General features: G+C 42.8%; 1 protein-coding gene across 10 annotated transcripts in view; it reads right to left on the reverse strand.

The window, feature by feature from the left end:
* The window catches only part of TRERF1 (transcriptional regulating factor 1), an 80,932-nt gene extending 58,490 nt beyond the window's left edge, over nt 1–22,442 (reverse strand). For 7 of the 10 annotated variants that reach the window (XM_088666730.1, XM_088666735.1, XM_088666732.1 and 4 more), the window contains exon 1: nt 21,584–21,808. The gene's annotated coding sequence lies outside the window, so the exon portion shown is untranslated. Of the gene's footprint in view, nt 1–21,583; nt 21,809–21,975 lie in introns of those variants that run through there. The other 3 variants (XM_088666734.1, XM_035111248.3, XM_035111246.3) reach the window with 1 other exon arrangement.
* Between the last annotated feature and the right edge of the window lie 522 nt (nt 22,443–22,964).

Genomic DNA, 22,964 nt, shown 5'->3' on the forward strand with positions numbered 1-22,964 from the left:
TATGTAAACGTTAAACAAACAGTAGCGCTACACGACAACCGCGACTTTTCTTCTGCTCTCTTTTGTCTTCAAAATCTGTACATCTCAAAGCACTTCCAATTTTGAGTCACTGTGGAAACAACACTTACAGTAAATTACTTCCCAGAATGCATCACTGTGTAGCTCAATCAAGCCGTATGTCTGCCAAGCATCGTGAAGATTTACAGTAAGTGATGACCAATATTTACATCATTCGTTGTGAATATGCCAGAAGCTCAGACAAAAAAAAAGTATACTTCATTCACACCAAACTTAAGCATGTTATTAAGAAGCCTGGCTCCAAACCTCTGCCTTTTTACATCAAAACCAAAACTGTGCTCATTTCAGTAACTTACATAAAATTAAAGACTTGAAAAAGAAGTCCATCCAAACTACAAGAAAATGTTACTGATTTTTAGTCCTTGTTCCACTGAAAAACAGGAGGTTTAATGGTCCACCAGGACCATATAACACCAGTCCTAAAGGATCTCCACTGGCTCCCAGTATTATTTCCGAGCACAATTCAAAGTGTTGGTGCTGACCTTTAAAGCCATAAATGGCCCTGGCCCAGGATACCTGAAGGAGCGTCTCCACCCCCTTTGTTCAGCCCAGACACTGAGGTCCTCCTCCGAGGGCCTTCTGGCAGTTCCTTCACTGAGAGAAGTGAAGTTACAGGGAACCATGCAGAGGGCCTTCTCGGTAGTGGCGCCCACCCTGTGGGATACCCTCCCATCAGATGTCAAAGAGATAAATAACTATACAAATTTTAGAAGGCATCTGAAGGCAGCCCTGTATAATAAAGTTTTCAATAGTGCTTTATTATGCTTTTATATTTGTTGGAAGCTGCCCAGGGTGGCTGGGGCAACCCAATGAGATGGGTGGGGTACAGATAATAAAATGCACCATCTTGAGCACATGCTCAGTGGAAAACATAGGACAGGAATATAAGAAACAGCCTTACACTGAGTCAGAACACTGTACCATTTACAGGCTCTCTCCCAGTCCTAACTGGAGATGCTGGGGATTGATTGAAGATGAGACCTTTAGCATGGAAGGCTTGTGAACTACCGAACAGTGGCCTGCTTGAGTTTCCCTGAACAGCTTCATTGCTGCGTAATGCATGAACTTTGAAAGCTCTGCAAGGCTCCCATCCTGACACCCGTCACATCCACTTCCGCTTCAACTGTTCCATAATATTGGGAGCTCCTAAGCCATGCATTATGCCCTGAGCCTGCACTCACAGATATTTCTGCTGTTCAAGAAAGGTCAGGTCATTTAACATATTTTGTTACACGGGGTTAAGAGTTTAGAGGATTGCTCAACATTTGTCAGGCACAAGAATGCTGCCCAGAACAGAGAAGGTTTGGTTCTCCTCTTCTAAGCGGAGCTTTGCTTTACAGCTAACCCAGGGCTTCTAATAGAAATAGTCTATGGCAAATGAATTAGCAGCTATTAAAGCATGCAGATACAGATTTGCATTCCGCATTGCCTAAAATAAATTGCATGTGTTCTTTTGTTCTGTTTTTCATTTGTCTTGACTTAAAGGATTAGAACTGGAAGGCTCCCCAAAAGAATATAGAAATTTAATTTGACACACAACAAAAGCTTACTATGGTTAAGTGAGGCAAGAGGCTTACCGCTGACAATTGTACTTTTGCAAATTACAATGTGTGCGCATGCATAATTACAAAGCGGGTGATTTTTTTCTCCAGATAAAGAAACCACAATTGTAATTATTTTCTTACATAACGGCAGATCTAGAATACGAGGACCATCCTGAAACATTTTTGCCTGTGACCGCAGAGCATCTTCTTCCCACACGCTGACTTAGCACTGCGGTACTGTACTAAACAGAGAGTGGTAGAAAGGGGTACACATTAAGGAAGGCACACAAACTATGTTCCTGTTTTGAATCACGCAGGTAGCACCTGCCCTGCTCATGCTAGTCCCACATCTGCAACTCAATTTAGTAGAAGTTCACATGCGGCTTGTATCCAGTACAGTGAATTAGAACACCCAATGTTCAAAAACGCCCTCCGTCTGAAATTAACATCCCTAAGCCGGCGAGAATCATAAAATAAGAAAGATTTTGCAAAAGGTTTAATCTTCTGAAGCTAGGAGAAGCAATTTCAAGAATGCAGAACCAACACACACACACACACGGAAATGTCTTTTTTAAACAGCAAACATTTTACAGTCGTTTTTAATATTGCCACATACCCAATAAAAGCAAATTAGAGCACAAAACCATACATTTTCTACTATGCACCAAGTTAAAAGATATGGTCCTTATATAAATGAAGCATAGGAACAAACCAAGACACAATAAAATTGATAAAACATTTTAACAAACGTTCCACTTGTGCTTTGTCAAATGCAAGTGATAAGTTAAATACATTCCCTGGACCTATCTTCAATGCACAAGTAGTCCAAAAGCAAAATATCTACTTGACAGTCGTAATTGCTTTTAATACATCCTCAATAGCTTTTGTTCCTACTAATTTCCTGTCTAGCCATCAACACAACTCCCACTCCTACCTTCTAGAAAACACGGCTTCTTCACAGCTCCTAATATTAAGGTTCCAAAAGCAGAAGGTTTTTTTTAAAAAAACAAAACACTAGCCACACAAACAGAAAACACTGCTTTTTAATTATTATTTTAAAGAGTCTACAAGCAGAACCATAGTTTTGTTTGATTGGGAACATAGTTTTGTTTGATTGGGAACAGAGAATTTGCATCACAATAAACAATAAAGAGTTTTGTCATTTGCGGCACAGCTGAAAATCTTTTTCCAGTGACAAAATACTGCAATCTGAGTGGTGAGAAAATGTGCTATCCTGCAATGGAGCTGGGTGTGGGTGTGGGTGAGGGGGCTAGAACAGCAGAGACAGATCACAGTGCATTTATCATACAGGGAGGAAATGCCTGGAAAGACTGAAATTAATCCTTCCTTTGCCCATGCAGCCAACCTGTAGATTTAAGAACAACTTCTCAAATCCCGGTGTCCCCACTGCCCCAAATTCACAATACTTATGTGTTTTCACTTCATGCAACTGAATCTCTTGGTCACAAAATTTGCTCTTTGTTCTCCCCTTTATGAGAGTCATAACTAAACCATGCAGCCTCTAATTAATTATAGTTTCCTATTTCATCTGAACCAGGAAACCATGGTTATCAGGTTCGGAACAAGCCAGGATATCAAACCAACTTCAAACTAAGCCTGGTAAACCATAGCTTAAAATTTCAGACAGAACAAGAAACTGGTGAATTCAAGGTTGCAGCTTCTGGGTTTCCTTGCAGCAAAAGTAAAATCAAAATGGTCATGTGAATGGGCAGAGGTTTTCTGCAAATATCCACTTAGTAAGTCATTACTTAATATGGTCCCTACACAGCACTTGAAAAGGAACATGAATGCATGCTTTGGCAGACATGAAAGGAAGGAGGTGGAGGAAAGCAAATCAAAGCAGAGAGTCACTCAAGTTAAAGCTACTTTAAACAAAATAAAAAAAATTCCTTCCAGTAGCACCTTAGAGACCAACTAAGTTTGTCATTGGTATGAGCTTTCGTGTACATGCACACTTCTTCAGATACACAAAAGCTCATACCAATGACAAACTTAGTTGGTCACTAAGGTGCTACTGGAAGGAATTTTTTTATTTTGTTTCGATTACGGCAGACCAACACGGCTACCTACCTACAGTATAACTAAAGCTACTTTAGATAGAGAACCCAAATGAGTAAGGGCTGCTTCACACATTATGCAGTTGCAAACCCACATTTGACACCAAATACATACACAAAAGTGAGACACAGCTAATTTTAGCTCCTTGGAATGTGTGCCTGAATGATAACACATTTGAAAATGTATAAAGCTAAGTTACAAAACATTTTAACCCTTATATAATTCATTTGCATTATGAATGTATTAAAAGTATTCACCCTAAGCTACCAGGACAGAAACACGGAAAACAGGTTGATGACTTTGCACAAAAGAAATCAATAACTCTGAAGCGGCTTCAACTCAGACCTTTAAAAACCAACCTGATGTAATAGATCTAAATTGAACATAGGCATTAAAAAATAAAAGCTACAAAGCAGGAAAGTGCTTTTTAAAAGAAGAAGAAGAAAGAAATAAAGAATATTGAGTAACTTTTGTATAAAAGTTTCATTTTGTTCAAAGTTTTCACATAGAGATCCTAAAATGAAAAGGCAAATAAAAGCTTAGTAAGAGGTTATGGACAAAATAAGATATAATTTTACACTTTTAAAAAGTTTTTAGATTCTATTTAGATGATAGCCAAGTATAATAAACATAAAAAGGCTAAGAAATAACAATAGTAAGTTTTTAAAGGTTATGTTGTTAATAAGCTGAAGAAAAAAGAAGGTATATCCTAATAAAAGTTTAAAAGCAACATTTGCAATAAAACGTTGTTTTTTTTGGGGGGGGGTTAACGTGAAAGAATTAAACATAAAGCACTTCACACCATAATAAGCCTTGAAATATTTTCACAAGCCTCGCTTGATTTATCTGTTTTCAGAGTACCGTACGTAACAGAGGGCTTTGATCTAACCCAACACCAAAAAGCCAAATGAAACAACTGAAATCTTAAAACAGGAGTAAACTTGAAAGGATAGCACAAGTAGCATGACATGCCGAAATACTAAGCTTTTGCAGAAGCATAGAAAAGGACAGAAAATAAATTCTCACCGTTTCCCAATACCTATTCAATGACGGAGAAAGGTTGGCCTTCCTAGGGAGCAAATCCCAAAGACGTTGCAGCAGGAGGTGGCAGAAGAGCAGCAGAAGATCTAAGGCAGAAGATCCCTATCTATTCCACTCCTTATTTTCCTCAACCCTGTACAGCAATTAGGGTTGCTTAGTTTCTAAACCAGGGATGGAGGCCTAACTCCAATGGTTGCTGTGCTACTAAGTCCCATCAACCTGGTCCATTAATCTTGATGGATGAGACTGAGGAAAGCTGGGGTCCAACAACATACGGAGGGCCACAGAATGCCCACTACTGTTCTGCACTATCTGGTCTGGGTACTCAGTCTTAGACTAATTTAAAAAGGGGGGGGTGAGGGCTGAAAAGGAAGGAGGGCAAAGTAAACGAGGCAATCACAGAATTATTATGTCTGCTAGCTGGGCTAAATTCCAGACGGGGGAGACCAGGGATGACCTTGAAGTGAAGATTACAGGCCAGCCTTGCAGCGGAGTTCCTTTCGGCATGAAATCAGCTGCGGTTGCTTTGTGGGCAACTACGACAAGAGATGGGGAACCGTTTTCAGGGCAAGGGACCACATGCCAGTGCAGAGTGAAGTGGATGGAGCATCAAATGTCAATGTTACCTTTGTATCGTACGTAGGCCAGTGTCTACACACACTCACACCCCCTCATTTCCACCACCCAGCCAAGCAAGAGGCATTAAGAGAGTTCAAGGTCAGAGAGTGGAAGAGTGCCCTATTTGCTCTGTTTTACACACAACACAGGAAACTCACCAAACTAAACCCGCTGCAGCTTGGGATTGTGTGTGTGCCATGCAGGGACACAGCTATGGACAACCCAGGAAAGCTCCATCAATCATGGTGCCTGTCCATAAAAGCAAGCTTAGTGTGAGAGACTAGGGTGATGTCAGAAGGTTTCAGGAATCCTCTTCCTTGCAAGATTATTTTGTGTGTGAGAGGGGCATGGTTCTGTGAGTTTGTTTGGGTGCTTGATGAGAGCCAGGAGGCTGGGAGATTGAGTGATTGGGAAATTGTGCCAGAAGGAAAAGGAACGGATATCAGTACAGTCATACCTTGGTTTGCGACTGCAATCCGTTCCGGGGAGCCAGTCACTCCCCGAATCGGCCGCTCCCCGATGCACACTTCTGTGCATCCGAGCGCCACGGAACCTGGATGTAAACACTTCCAGGTCCGCGGTGGTCGGAAACCGAAGCGGTCACAAATGGAGGCAGTCACAAACTGAGGTATGACTGTATGCATTTATTAGTAATTTGTATTAATCTTTTTATTGTGTGTGTTTCTGGTAACATTTCTGGTTGCTGTTCTAGATTTCTGTGCACTGATCTCTCTCTAGCAGTACAGTAGTGGTCTAAATAACTTAATAAACATAGATCTCAGTCAGACAAGAACAACTGGGGCAAGATGCAGTGACAGCACAGGGTTTGACCTGGGGAGAGTTCAGAGGGGTCCCACCCAGTTCAAATGGCCTCTCTTACTTGACTTACTTTATAATGACTTACTGTATATTCCTGCGTATAAGACTACTTTTTAACCCAGGAAAATCTTCTCAAAAGTTGGGGGTCGTCCTATACTTGTGTGTTAAATGCACAATAGTTACTGAAGAACTTAAAAGGAAGACACCAAGACTCACACGGAAACTATAGCACTTTTATCAACAGGAAAATGCAATTTACCCTAAAAAACATATCCACATACAATCAGAAGGTAGTGAGTTGATGTAATGGTTGGCATTACAATGGCTGTAAGGTTGGCATGGGAGGTCAGGATTCAAATCTGCACTCTGCCATGAAGCTCCCTGGGTGACATTGGCCCAGTCACTGGTTTCTTAGCCTAACCTACCTCACAGGGCTGTTGCTATTCTTTTTGTAAAAACAACAGCATATTTGTAAGTATATTACTGTACAAAACAATATAAATACAGAAATTGAAAAGAGAAGTGACCAATTTAACCCTCACCCTCCCCAAGAGATGAAGTCTGCATCCAAATCTGAAGTCCACACAAGTCCACATCATAAATCCTTATTTCACAGGTTCCTCAAAGGATAACCACCCCCAAAATGATGAAAGCAACCTAGAATGCTGATATGATGAAGTCCTGTATAGTCATTCTTCACTGTGTGCTTAATGAAGCAATATCATTCTACCGCAAAAAAGTCCTTTTGTTTTAAAACTTGTGCCCTTCTAAGTTTATTGGTGAGCTTCTAAACAAGTGCCAATTTCCAGACTTTATTATAACAATCCGTCAGAGGCTCCTTCCATATATCTCCAATACCTAGTTGCAATAAGTCTTGCTGTGAATAATAACACCCAACCATTGGTTTGAAGCATACACTTGCATCTTGATCTCATCTTCTTTTAATAAAGCCAGTTCCAGGCATTTAACAAACCTTCGTCCAGTAATTTAGTGGATTTTCAACAAACACTTCATCCCAAGGAGGCCAGTTGGGGAAGTGGTTGGAGTGCTGGCCTAGGACCAGGGACTAATTCCTTTTGTTTATGCCATGAGGACTGTGACATGCAAGTAAGTGCCTGTACTGAATGCTGGTAAATAAGTAATGCAACTCCCCCTTCCAACACCATTTTGTGAATTTAATGGTTTGGTTTCTTAACCAAGCTCTCACAAAGCTCTTTGGAGAAATCTCAAAAGCCGCTGTGGTACTGGGGTTGCAGCAGCAGTGGGCAGACTTCAGGGCTTCTTGGATCTCCTCTGATATTTTCTGTAACCCCAATAGTTACCAAGAGGAGCCAGGAGCTGAATACTGTACACGCAAAGATTCAAAAACAAGGGTCCTTCCGAGCATATTCTGAGCCTAAAATTATGCTTTCAGTACCAAAACTGAAGTCAGTTCATGGTCCTCCTGTAGCATCTCTGGTTAGCTCTCGTCATTTAAGCAGCAGCATTTAGGTGAGGGAAATGTTTTATTCCTATTTGTGAGTCAGAAATCCTTACTGGTCTACCCGGATCCCCGTCCACCTTCTGCTTAACACTGCAAAGTTCAAATCTTCATTCAGCCACAAAGCCACCCCCCTCCCCGGGTGACCTGGGACCAGTCACACAATCTCATAGCCTAATTCACCTCACAGGGATGTTGTGAGAGGACAGAATAGTGCGTGGGGAGTGGGGCACCTGCAGAAGAACCATGAACATCACCTCAAGTTCCTTGGAGGACAGGTGAACGATTTGTTGTTTTGCTACATTTATATCTCGCTGTTTCAATGTCCAACCCCCTTGCCTCCTTTGCAACAAATTCTTGGATGTTTTGTCTGCTCTGTTTCCACAGCAGACATGTACCCTTTCAAGGTTAAAAGCTCTTATTCCACAGAAATTTATTCCTCTACTTTACACGGTGGATAAGATATCATATCACTGGCACTGGTTATTCAACACTAAGAATAATATAGGCTTTAAGACCAACACAAGAAATATCAGAGATCAGGTAATGTTTAAAGCTTTGGCCCTATCCACACTTACGGAGCTAGGAACAAGCCCCTTGGGATTCAGTACGTGCTGACTTCTCAGTAAACATGCTTAGGACTTGAGTGCACATAATTTCTGTAGTATTTTAGTCTATAATCGAGTCCAGCAGTTGTAATAAGTTTCAATAAAAACCGATTAAGTAGTTTAAGCTGCACAGCTAACACTTTGGGTTGTTTTCAGCTTGTGTGCATGCACTTTGCCTCTGCATTATTTTAACGATGCCAACCGCCAAAATTGCACAAGTCCCAACTTGAATTTCTGCAAGCACATTTCAAGCCCTGAACCATATTTGACTTCTAATTGTCACATTAAAGGTATAAAAAGAAATAACATGGTTTGGATTTGGCTTTTCAATTAGCTCTCGTTGCATTGTTTATGTTTTGAACCAACGTGTGAATTTGAAAGGAGCCTAGAAATTTAACCTAACAGACAAATCCTTTTAAAAATATATATATATATACAATTTTATTACTTTGCTATAGCTGGAAATCTTAAATCCCTTTCTGGAAGGATTTTGCATATCCAGTTAAGTTTGAAGCAAAACCAAGCCAACCATTTTTAAAACCTTCATCACTCAAAAACATCAAGGTTTTTGTACTTTTCTCGTATACATTTGGTATTCAGCCAAAACATGGGATGTCAACACTTCAGAGGTGACAAAACAGAACAGTGCTTTCTTTTCTATCTGTCATTAGCAGCTGCCTTTTGGAATATGTACCACAATATTTATTTTGCTCCCCTTTCCTTTCTTCAGTTTGAAGTAAACTTTTAATGGTATTTAACTTCATTCGTGGTATGAACTTGGAACTCCAACTCCCATCAGCCCCAGTTAAAACAGCCTACCAAAAAATCATTTTAAGAGAAACGGCTTGCAGAAATGTGTACATCAGTCAAAACTACATACAGAAATGCATGTGATAATTTGCATGTGGATTTTTAAAAAGAAAATCCCCAAACTGCTGCAGAATCGTGAAAAAATTAGTTTAATATTGGCAGAATGACAGGTCCTTCCATCCCTCCTCAGTATAAAGGCAGCTTCTTAAGTTCATCACATTTCATTTTACCTGCAACACTCACAAGCATGCCTCACTTTTCTTAAGACAGCATTTGACTCTATTGAGTTGTCCTACTCTAGTTCTGTGTTGCCAAGGACAGATGCCCTTACTTTACACCAAAATAAAACTCTGGTGCAAGTAAAAGCCTATGAGTTCATTTCTCCTTTCCCGAAAACAACCTTTGGAATTCCTTCCCTTCCAAGCTATAATACTGATTATTTTTTATGAGTTGATTTGAATCTAAATAGCAAATCATTAATCAGCTTGGGGAGTCTTAGTCAATAGTAGCTTACGATGCCACAACTGCACAGGGTAACTTCCTAACTTTCATTTTAGTTATTGGCCATTGGACTTACAAATTGAACAAACTGAACACTAAACAACACACCGCCAAATTTATTTTATATGCCCACTCACCCGTTCCAAAAAGGGTGTTCAAACTTGCCAGTAATTATTGCAAGGGAAATGTACGCTCTATATAGAAAAACATCAGATCAATCAGAAGTAAACGAAAGTGGAATATATGCAGTGAAAGTCAGAGAGTCTATTTGTGTAACTGGCTTTCTTTTTACAGTCAACAGTCAATATACATGTGGAGACTGGCAAAATCCCAGCCACTGTTCAACTAGAATGGAGCACTCTGCTGTTGTCCACGCACATTTTAAGTTTTTCTGTTCCACCACAAAACTCTGCCTCTCATCATACGTAACTTTCAATAAACAGAAACGTCCCTCAGTTAAAACACTACATAATGAAAATTCCCAACAGCACCAGGGTGAAAAACAAGATTGTAGCAGCAAACTGCACATCACCTGCGGCATAATCTTAAAACATTCAAACAGACACTTCAAACGCTCACCAGAACACTGAAGTCTTCACCTCGCTCCCGATATCCGATTAAGAGTAGGGCCTTGCAAACTTCCCTCGGGAGGTGGTTTCACAACTTCTCTCAAGATTTGGATTCACTTATGCCAAACAGCCTGACAACACACAGCCCTAGTAATACAAGTTAGTGGTGCCTTCAATTCTTAAGTAGAGGGTGCACCTGCAACTTTAAAACCTTTTTGCGTGAACGTCAGCTGAGGTGTTTCAAGGTCCCACAGCAGACAAAGCAATAAGGAAGCCGGCAGGAATTTTGAAAATAACTACCTAAGGGGACCATCAATAGCATATGTTATCTCAGTTTGGAGCCTTCTGACAACCTCTTGTGTATCACTGTGTTTAAAACCCACTGCCTCACAATCCACCACCAACAATGTGTGGTGGAATTTTTCCCCCAGTGATTTATTTTCCTCCATGGAAAATCCTAAGTTCATTAGTACAGAGTGGTACCTCTACTTACAAATAACTCTACTTACGAATTTTTCTACTTACAAATGGAGCTCCATCCGCCATCTTGGATGCGGTTTAGATAGGGTTGCTTCGACTTACGAATTTTTTCTCCCAATACATTCCTATGGGATTCAACTTACAATTTTTTTCGACTTACAAATGTGTGTTCGGAACACATTAAATTCGTAAGTAGAGGTACCACTGTAATCATGAACGGGTGCCAACTGCAAATACAACACTAGGCAAGCTTAGCAGTTTCAAAGTTTTTAGCTTTGATTACTAAATGCAAGTAAAACAGAAATGCTAACCTTTTTGTTACTTTTTGTTACTTGTTGAAGGCAAACCAGGCAGTGAACACTCAACATAAACATAAAACATACCTATAACCATCTGTATTACAAAGCAAGTACATCATAAAGATGCTAAATTAAATCCCTCTCTAAGACATCACAATTTTTTTCTGATGCAAAATGATTTTTTCCCAAGGCAGCTTACCCTAACATACAGAGGGAAATTTTCCAATTCAAAATTTTCCAGAAAAACCCACAATACTTCAACTCGCCAAGAGTTGCTGCCAAGCTCTTGGAGTTTTCATACGAGTACAAGCTAATTTTGTTCATTTAATTTATAAACTACTTCCTATAAAATATCCCAAAGTGATTCAACAATGTGTGTGTTTGTAAAACACACAATTTCTAATCCAATGTAGATGAAAAAGAACAAAAATCTTCACTTAAAAGGTTTGCTGGAAAAGGACAATCTTCAATATGCACCAAAAGACAACAGAGATGGCACCTGTCTGATACACAATTGGAGGGAATTCCAAGAGGTAGATGCCACAACACTAAAGGTCCAATTTCTGCATCAAATGGAATGGACCTCCTGATGAAATGATATCTGCAGGAGTCCCTCTATCTGCAGAGCATAGTGATTGACTGGGTATATAAGGGATGAGATGATTGTTAGGTATCCTGTTCCCAAGCTGCATTGGGTGTTAAACACCAAAATCAGCACCTTCAACTCAGTCCAGTAGAGGACTAGCAGCCAGTAAAGGTCTCTCAGCACTGTGTAACATGGCGGTGATATTTGGCCCTTGCACTGAGCACTTGAGCCACTGAATTTTGCACTCGGTGCATCTTCCAGACCAACCTCAGGGGTGTCCCCACACAAAGCGCATTTCAGTAGACCAAGATGGAAGTTACCAGGGCATGGAACAGTGCACACATTCAGCTGTGAGTCAATGTGATAAATCAAGTAACATATGCACACTTTTCCAATGCGGCCACACACAGTGTAGAAACAGAGGTGGGTCATTCCACATCAAATCAACGCTAAAAACAAGGGTTTCGTTATGGATTGTAGGAAAGTTGTACCCAGTAGCCATTTCTTCCCCAAAATGTCCAAAAAACGTACAATTTTCATTACAATGAATAAAAAAACCCATAAATTTCATTCTTTGCCAAGAAAGAGCATGTCTTGGCAATAATTTTCAACATCATAAACTTTGGATTCCTTCATACCCATATGCTGAAAATTGAGGTTTTCTAAACCTATGTTTTCCACCAAAAAAGTACATTTATTTTAAAAATTTAGGCATTTATAAAATCTTTTGAGTGCTGTTGTGTTTTTTCCTGAAATCCTCCTCCTCTTATTGGGTTCTGTGTAAAATTTCAAAGATCATTGGTTATGGAGAAAAAAATAAAATGTACATGTGCCAAGGATCTCAAGAGGGACAGACAACGCAGATTTCACGAAAATTTGAAGTGCTATAAAATCCAAACTGTTTAAGATAGAGGGAAAAAATTTAAGGGGGTTTCTTTCAACCATAAAGGAAGGGTGTACACCAAATTTCATCAAAATCTGAGACGGTGGGTGACATGACCACATTGACATGACGTGGAATGACCCGGGTGGAAAACGCAAACAGCAGGTAAAAACATATGAACTGCCTTAGTCTAAGGGTCCATGCAGAGAAGCGTTGGCAAATCAAATGTGGCCCTCTGGACTTCTCTATTTGGCCCTTGGCACTTTCTCCAAGCCACACCTCCTCTCCCCAGGCCACACCCCTCTCTGGCCTTGATTGTTTTTCCCCCTGCCTGGATTGTGTCCTTCAACTCTTGGTGTTTGCCTCTTGCTTGCCTGAATAGAGAATGGAGATAGGAGTGCCCACTACATGAAAGCAAAATTTAGAGTCACTGTTCTGCCTGCTTTTGCCTCTGGCTCCACCTACAATTGGCATGTTGCCCTGAGAAGATTGCTCAGAATGGAATGTCAAAAAAAAGGTTCCCCACTCCTGATGCAGAGCACTGATCCAGCACAAACGATCCATATATTCTTGCCTGCCCGCATTCTTCTACATTCCACATTGCAGACTTCCTCAAATGCACACGTTGTCGCATTCTCAAGTACTTAGCATGCTACAACAAAGCAGCAAACTACAATTAACTTGTGATGCTACATGACATGCCCATAGCTTGCATGTTCCGACTTCCAGTTATGTGGCAAATTATAGGTGGCCATTACATCTGACAAAGGTCCGTATAGTTAAAGCTATGGTTTTCCCAATAGTGATGTATGGAAGTGAGAGCTGGACCATAAAGAAGGCTGATCGCCGAAGAATTGATGCTTTTGAATTATGGTGCTGGAGGAGACTCTTGAGAGTCCCATGGACTGCAAGGAGGTCAAACCTATCCATTCTGAAGGAAATCAGCCCTGAGTGCTCCCTGGAAGGACAGATCGTGAAGCTGAGGCTCCAAGACTTTGGCCACCTCACGAGAAGAGAAGACTCTCTGGAAAAGACCCTGACGTTGGGAAAGATGGAGGGCACAAGGAGAAGGGGATGACAGAGGACGAGATGGTTGGACAGTGTTCTCGAAGCTACCAACATGAGTCGGGAGGCAGTGGAAGATAGGAGTGCCTGGCGTGCTCTGGTCCATGGGGTCACGAAGAGTCGGACACGACTAAACAACATTACATCTGAACTAAGCAAAAACCACAGAGCCTAGGGCTTGCCGATCAGAAGGTCAGTGGTTCAAATCCCCACGACGGGGTGAGCTCCCGTTGCTCAGTCCCAGCTCCTGCCAACCTAGAAGTTCAAAAGCACGTCAAAGTGCAAGTAGATAAATAGGTACCGCTCTGCCGGGAAGGTAAACGGCGTTTCCGTGTGCTGCTCTGGTTCGCCAGAAGCGGCTTTGTCATGCTGGCCACATGACCTGGAAGCTGTACACCGGCTCCCTCGGCCAATAAAGTGAGATAAGCGCCGCAACCCCAGAGTTGGCTACGACTGGACCTAATGGTCAGGGGTCTCTTTACCTCTTACTATTGAATTTTCTTAGTATAATGAGGTCTCTTGGGCAAATGTACATTAAATGTCATGACATGGTGTGTATTTCTTATATATTTTTAAAGCACATAACACTATAGTGGTACCTCGGGTTACAAACACTTTGGGTTACAGAATCCACTAACCTGGAAGTAGTACCTTGGGTTAAGAACTTTACCTCCGGATGAGAACAGAAATCGGGAGGCGGGAAGCCCCATTAGCTAAAGTGGTACCTAAGGTTAAGAACGGTTTCAGGTTAAGATCGGACCTCCGGAACAAATTAAGTATGTAACCAGAGGTACCACTGTATGGCACAATGAAGGAATACTGTAGAGCTAGCCTGAGAAACAAACCCCAATACAGCATCATGCAAGACTTTGTATGCCAGGGATGGGGAATCTGTAAGCCTCTTGATGTTGCTGGACTACAACGCCCATCATCCTTGACCACTGCCCATGCTGACTAGGGCTGATGGGAGCTGGGAGTCTAACAACATCAGGAGGGCCACTGGTTCCCCAATGCAGGCTACCTAGTACAACCTGTTTCATGCAGGGAATCCAAAGCAGCAGCCAGAGGAGCAAGGACAATTGCAGACCTCAGAATACACCAAGGCACACTGCAGAGAACAACTCATGCCACTGCCCACAGAAGGAAGAGACCTTAACAGATCGGAGACCTAGGCCCAAACTAACAAAATGAATTTGAATAGGGACAAATGAAAGGTTCTGCACTTAGGCAGGAAGAACCAGATGCACAAACATAAGATGAGGGCACGTGGCTTAGCTACTGGAAGCACATGTGAAAAGGACATTGGGGTCTTAGTGGACTCCAAGCTTAACCTGAGTCAACAGTGTGATGCAACAACAAAAAAAGCTAATGTTATACTAGGCTGCATCAACAGAAGTATCTATAATCTTTGAAAGGCTTCCTCAACCTCGGCCCTCCAGATGTTTTTGGCCTACAACTCCCATGATCCCTAGCTAACTCCCATGATCCCTAGTGGCCAGCGGTCAGGGATGATGGGAATTGTAGTCTCAAAACATCTGGAGGGCCGAGGTTGAGGAAGCCTGATCTCCGAGAATTCTTGGAGACAGGTGAGGTCCCCGCAGACTAGAAGTGGGCTAAAATATTCCTGCACTGCAGGGGGTTGGACTGGATGGCCCTTGTGGTCCCTTTCCATCATTACCATTCTATAATTCTACCCAGTTGGGAACATATGAAATTGCCATACTGAGTCAGTCCATTGGTCCATCTAGCTCCATACCGTCTAATTCGACTGGCAATGGCTCTCCATAGTTGCAACCCTCCCTGGAGATACACAGGATTTACACAAGGCAGATGCTCTGCTACTGAGCTGCAGGCTTCCATTCCACTTAGGACATATATTCCCTAACCCTGACCATCTTTGCTGCCCTCACTGAACTCATACCACTCATTCAACACCAGTGGTTCCTAAAGTGAATGACACCACCCCTAAAAGAGGGCGCTGGGATTACCTAGAGGTGTAAATGACTCTGACTTTTGAAAGCTGGTATCACTGGACCAAGCTCATCACTTTTGCTGAATTGATTATTATGCTAAATAGTTTTAATTGGATTTTAAATAAATGTGCAATTAATTGAATTTTATTTTGTTATTACTGTATCTTCCTTAGTGGGTCCCGCACACCTGAATAATGCCTTTTTACAGGGTAAGGTGGGGGCACTGGAGATGCCTTTATGGAACCAATGGGGTGGTGGCCCCCCAAAATTTGGGAATCACTGGGTCTACACCTGGATGTGGTGCCCAGAACTCAACACAAGATTCACAATCTTTTCAGCTACAAAGCAAGTGAATGTGGAAGCCACCCACAACCTGCCTTATTTCAAAGCGAATTAAAATTGCAGAGATGTGCTGAAAAGCTACAGTGAACGATTCATTTTGTCAGACACACATGGATCTCACAAAATCAAGCGCATCGTTCAGTTTTGCTTTAAATGCAAAACTGAGGGTTTACAAGCAAATGCCTTTGAAATGCGCAGTGTCATTGCTTTTATTTTATGTATAAGCTTTTCTTATCATAAACCAGAGACGTGTGCTGGGAAAAGACAAAACAACACACAGACAATTCTTCATGAAAACAACACAAACACGTAAAATGAAAAAAGCATTAACTTTTGCACAGGAAAAGCTTTCTCCCAAAAGGGGGGAATCTAGTTCTGCATACTGTATTTAGGACCTGCATGTGGAATAAGAAAGCTAGGGAATGAAGCAGCCACATCCTTTGCTTACATTATGGCAAACACAGTGCCAATGAGACCCCATCCACCATCTTTATCTGCCCTGAGCATACCCTCAACTCCCGGTAAGAAAAATCCGGGATCAGCAGCGGCGCGGCACCAGAGTTCGCTTCTATGGATGTCTGGACATGCGTAGAAGCAACTTCCGGTGCCGGCGCTGCCTGATTTCCGCTGCCCAGACATTGGCAGAGCGGCACTGGAAGTCACTTCTATGCATGTCCAGACATGCGCAGAAGCAGCCTCCCTGGCAGGTAGGAAATCTGGGGGGGTTACGGGATTTTTCTTTATTCGGGATAACAGCGGGGAACGGGTTTAAATACAGGGGTTTCCCACGAAAAACGGGAGACTTGGCAGCTATGGCCTTGAGGCATATCTGAACCATGGGCCTGCAGACTAACCATTTTAAGTACCCTGCAGTGCCCCTAATGTCTGGTGCTAATATAACACAATGTCTGAGATTAAGCTGAGTATATTACTGAAAATGTTCCCCCCCCCCCAAAAAAAGAAAACCTCAACAATTAAGTGAATTTCAAACCAACCAAGTGACTGGCAATCTATTCCCACACGAGGAAGTGTGTCAAACTTTCAGGTCCTTCAAAGTCTTGGAAGCTTGAGAGATGCTACTTGGTGGTGCCTCCCACATATTCCATCATACCCGCACGTGTTTTTCTCAAATCTTTACAGAACTTAGAAAGAAGTACACAACTTGAGGTGGTTTCCAATATGGATACCACCTACAGTCAAATAAACAGTTTGTTTAATCAGCTAAACAACATTTAATAAACTTAAAAGGTATCACAGATCAATCACGCAAAACATATTCTTTTAGCAAGCATTGATTATTGTTGCTAGAAGTACTTACGCAAAGGAGAAAATGCCACTTTTAATCTATTAAAAACTCAACTGATTTATCGACTTCCTTTGATCAGATAAGCGCCCTAGATTCCAGTGGTTCAATTCCAAAGAGAGGTGCAGAAACAGATATTTCTAGAAGCAATACTCTGTCTCCTAAACTCAAGTCTGTGAGACACTGCACATGCTCAGGGACACTCTTAGTAAGAAAGGTTTTAAGGGTTCAAAGTGCTCCAAGCACACATTCTCAATAACTATCTCAATATTATGATTGTTTATGAACAGTGCTTATGAAATATTATCACTGTATTTCAAACATGGAGATGAAGCAGAGAAACAGCAACTTACCCAACAGGGTGGCTGAGAGATAGGAACTTAGCTTAGGCCATACAACAAGTTTGTGGGTAAGCTACCATTTGAACCAAAAACTTCCTGCTCATAACTCACTCGTTGCTATCAGTGGTACAGCAGCTCTCATCATTATTTAATTTATTTTTACACTTACAACCCCCCATTTCCTCTAAAGACTTCAAGGTGGCATACATGATTCTCCTCCTCATTTTATGTTCGCCTTTCATAGTGGACGGGGGATTTGAACCTTGGTCTCCCAAGTCCTAGTCCAACACTCTAACCACTACACTACACGACCACACTGGGTCATGCACTTATTACTTCTCGCACTCATACATGCACACTCTTTCCAAAGAGGAGGAGTACTCAGGTCAAAGCATGGTGAAGCCTGGCAATTTTCTTACACCCACCCACCCACCCACAACCAGACCCCAAAAAATGTGTAGTTGGGCTCATGCCTCAGCTGTTGACATCAACACCCTACATTTAAAAACAAACTTATACCCTCTTTGACACTAAAAGAAAGTTGGGGACTGTACATCCTTAACAAACTATAGTTCCCAGGACACTTTCCCGGGACTCTGATTTATATACCAATCCTGAACATGTTCAGAACATATACCTTCACCGACTTCCTTATTATTATTATTATTATTATTATTATTAATAATAATAATAATAATAATAATAATAATACCCCGCTCATCTGGCTGAGTTTCCCCTGCCACTCTGGGCGGCTCCCAATTGAATATTAAAACAATACAGCATTAAATATTAAAAGCGTCCCTAAACAGGGCTGCCTTCAGATGTCTTTTAAAATTAGGATAGCTGTTTTTCCTTGACATCTGATGGGAGGGCGTTCCACAGGGTGAGTGCTGCTACCGAGAAGGCCCTATGTCTGGTTCCCTGTAACCTCACTTCTCGCAATGAGGGAACCGCCAGAAGGCCCTCGGCACTGGATCTCAATGTCCGGGCTGAAGGGTGGGGGTGGAGACGCTCTTTCAGGTATACAGGACCAAGGTCGTTTAGGGCTTTAAAGGTCAACACCAACACTTTGAATTGTGCTCGGAAACATACTGGGAGCCAGTGTGGTCCCGGCAGCCGCTCCCAGTCACCAATCTAGCTGCCGTATTCTGGATTAGTTGCAGTTTCCGGGTCACCTTCAAAGGTAGAGTGCATTGCAGATGTCCAAGTGGGAGATAACCAGAGCATGCACTACTCTGGCCAGACAGTCTGCGGGCAGGTAGGGTCTCAGCCTGCATACCAGATGGAACTGATAGACAGCTGCCCTGGACACACAATTAACCTGCGCCTCCATGGACAGCTGTGAGTCCAAAATGACTCCCAGGCTGCGCACCTGGTCCTTCAGGGGCACAGTTACCCCATTCAGGACCAGAGAGTCCTCCACACCTGTCCGCCTCCTGTCCCCCACAAATTGCTTCCCAGCCTGATTCAAAATGCTGGTTTTGACATAGAAAACCTTAATATGGCTTGGGACATGAAAGGTCCTCTACAAAGTGCCCTCTCAAAGAGGGGCTACAAAGTGGCTGGACCACTGTTTCTGGTAGCAATAGAGAAAAATGGAGACCAGAGAAAAGACACATTGCATCTGAACTAATGCTTACCATACATTATGTGAACAAACCTTGCAATTCCTCTGCAACAAAACAGCCAGAGCCTGTACTTTTTGCATTATTATTATTATTATTATTATTATTATTATTATTATTATTATTATTAAAATCTCTTTACCCACAATTCTAAGGACAGTTACAACATAAAATCACAATATAAAATCACAAAATACATAATAAAAATAAAAGCAACCCAATAAGCAACCCCCTTTTAAAAGCACAGGATGTCAATCAGCCAAAGGCCTATTTAAAGAGAAATGTTTACATCTGGCACCTAAAGGTGTATAACGAAAGCGGCAGCAGAACCTCCCTAGGAAGAGCATTCCTTAAATGGGGAGCCACTGCAGAAAAGGCCTGTTCTTGTGTTGCCACCCTCCGGACCTCTCATGGAGGAGGCACACAACGAACGGCCTCAGAAGATGATCTCAGGGTCTGGGTAGGTTCGTATGGAAAGCATTTCGTTTCCCTCTCAACTTGTTGCTTAAAATGTCACTCCCCCCCCCAAAAAAATGCCCCATCCCAATCACTGGTACACATGTCTGCTAACTTACCCTGATTATTCATGCAGCTGATGGAAGTAGACTAGTTCCACCCAGACTTAGGCCAGGATGGGGAACCCACCAGGGCCACATTCCATTCCAGGCTTCCTCTCAGCAGTCCAGAAGCAAAAGTGGAAGGGGCAACCAACACAAGTTCTACCTTCGTACAGTAGGCTAGTTTCTCTACACCCAAATCTAGCTTCCATTCAGGCCAGGAGGAGGCAGGAGTTGAAGGACACAATTTTCCAGCCACGCCAAAATACAGTACCTTGGTTTCCGACCTCTGGCTCAGGCCATAATAAATATGTTAAGTCTTTAAGGTTCTAGTTACAGGTAGGTAGCCGTGTTGGTCTGACGTAGTCGAAACAAAATTAAAAAAAATCTTTCCAGCAGCACCTTAAAGACCAACTAAGTTTTTATTTTGGTGTGAGCTTTCGTGTGCATGCACACTTCTTCAGATAAGGTATTTAAGGATAGTCCTGAAGGTGCCACATGGTCTTGGTCTTCTAAAAATGGAGATCTAGCTCCACGCTCCAATCCTAAACGCACTAAGCAGTTAAGTCCTATTGACCACAGTGGGACTAACGTCTGAGTAGGGATGCAGAGATTGCTGTGTTGACCACGATGCTCCACCAACTTTTTAGTAAACACTGCAGATTATATCACATTAAAAACTACTAGACAGCTGGCAATTAGGCACATGGTTTCCCCCCAAATTAATATACTTCAATCTCATAGCCAAGAACCACATTTGCACTATACATCTGGAAATCTACAAACTGACTCTGTTAAACCAGCGCTGACATATTATTAAAGACACCTTAGACGATTAATTGAATAATTTAAAAAAAACTGCTTATAAATTAAAAGAAAAAACAGGCATATTTAGTTTTTAAGCTTAATGCAATAGGCACACTATTCAGGGATGAATATGCAAGAAAAGGACAAGTGGCTCTTCTAACATGGAGCCCAGTTGCCCACAATTTCGTACAGATTTGCATTAAAAATAATTAAGCATTTTATTTAAAATAAACTGCTACCAGGTTAACCCGGGCAACTTTTGTGGGTGATCAAAAGGGGTGTGTGTGTGTTGTTGTTTTTTTAAACTGACTAATCAATGAAAAGTTGCAGATCTAATTTTAACCTCTTGGGCGAAGCATGTGAATCCTGCATTAACTCAAATTACACAAGCAGATATGGATTCTGTTCATGCAACGCTCTCGGAGTCAGACTCTGGAAACAAGGAAAATATATATAGTCTTGCATATTCCCCTTCTCCGGTTGCTATATTTTTATATGAAACACAACCACAACACATAACCGTATTCTTTTCTGGGGGTTTTTCCCCCAGGGACTGACTCATCTCTGGGGGGGTTTTTTTAAAAAAATTGCATCCATCTTACTTTAAGTGCCTCTTTCCTTTTGAAGAATGTTAAGCGAACGCTACGGGGAAAGAAAGCATGGGTGTACGGGCTTAGGGAGTGGCCAAGATGCAAATCTCTCGCTTTCTAATTTCCCACCGACTGGGAGCAGGTAGGTAAGGCGTTCCGTCGTTGCCAGATCCACGCATATGGTTCTCTTGCCACACCGCGGGCAGCTCCCTGCACACGCACCCGATTTAAAAGATCACGCTGCCCTCTTCCCGCCCCACCCCCCGCAGTGCGAGGAGAGGACTCGCCTCGATTCGGTTTTTTAAAAACACGGCCTTGCACCTTACTTAAGGAAGCACGCAGCCGGTGTGGGGGGGCATTTATTTATAATAAAATAATAATCATAATAGCCAAGCTTAATGCTCTCCTTTTTTTCTCTCTCCCCTCCTGCTGGGATATCTTGCAGGAAGGAGCAGGAGGCAGGGAGGGCCTCGCCCACTCAGTCCCACATACCGAAAGTGAGTGAACTTACAAACTTTAAAAAAAAGAAAAAGTTGAGTTTGCAAGCTCCGTGCAAGAATGGAAGTTGCTAAGCGTTTTGCCTACCTGGTGCAAGTCTGCAACAAGTGCATGCAGGGTCCGTGTGGGCGCAGTTTTAAATACATATAATGGATCTATATTGTGCAGCGACGGGGCAATTGCAATTTTAATTTATTACTGAGCTGCTATTTACCAGGGTCCTACTTTGCTTACAGCACAAGCTCTTGCTGTAAACAAATATCGCTCCGCCAGGAAACATATACTTGCATATCTACACGCAACCCCGCCGCCTCCGCCCCCTCTTCTCCCCCCCCTCCTCCAGTCCCTGTGCAATGCGCCCTCCTCCCCTCCGCGACTGTACGGGGGGGGGAGACGGAGAGGAGAGAGGTGGAAATAACTAATCTTCGCTCTTTCCCAAACCCACGCCAGGAGGAGAAGCTCCAGGGAGCTGGACTTACCTTGTGCATGAAATTCCTTGCATGCCACTTTAGGGTGGGGGCTCTGCCCCCCCTCTCTCTTAATCTCTGGTGCAAAATCCCCGTGTCAGCAAAACGCTGTCAAATTATTTTCGTGCAAAAGAAGGGGGGGAGAGAAAGCAGAAGCAAAAAGGGGAGGAGGCTAGGAGAGAAAATCGAATCCCTCCGCCGAGATGGGTCTGGTCCTGAGTTTGCAAACCAGGAAGTAAGGTGTCAGTGGCGGCAGTTAGTAGCAGAGCTCGGAGCCCTTCGCCGGGGTCTCCTGTCTTAGGAGTGACCTGCGAGCAGGGAGCAAACTCCGGCAATTTAGCGGCGTGTCTTCCTGGGGTTTTCAGAAGGGGTGTGTGTGTGTTTTTTTCTCTCTCTCTTTTTGCACTGCCCCACTCGTTTTCCTTTTCTAAGGGCTGCAGTTCCCATGCAGCAGGTACGGAGGACAAACCCACCTCCATGCGCTGCTGCCTGTCCGAGCTGTCGGCGGCGCCCCGGGCCAGATTCCTGGGTGACGAGCAAAAAATTGCACTCGGGGGCGAGGAGATACCCGGTGACGCTTGAGGCACGGAGTGTTCAAACATACGCGCGCGCGCGCAGAACACACACACACACACCCTGCGTGCATGGCGCGCGATTTCCTCGTTCGCTGCTTCGTAATCGTAACTCGGATCTTTGAATCCGAGCAGAGTTGGGTGGAGGGCGGGTTCCATTTCTGCAAAGGAGCCGAGGAGGAGGAGGAGGAGGGTGCGTTTCAAACACATCCTGGAGGAGGCATGCGGCCCGATCCGACGCGCGTTTGCTCGGAAATGAAGCCAGCAGTATTTATCGGGGCTTATAAGACTGTGCCCCCCCAAAACAAACAAAAACACACCCGAAGCCCTATATATGGATGTTATTGAGACTGTAATCCTGGCAGCAAGCCCCATTCACACGGGGACTCGCGATGAAACGTGCACAGGATCGCGCTGCAAGAAAGCGCC

Source organism: Zootoca vivipara, chromosome 3 (genome assembly GCF_965207765.1).
Source record: "Zootoca vivipara chromosome 3, rZooViv2.hap1.1, whole genome shotgun sequence".
NCBI classification, from domain to species: domain Eukaryota; kingdom Metazoa; phylum Chordata; class Lepidosauria; order Squamata; family Lacertidae; genus Zootoca; species Zootoca vivipara.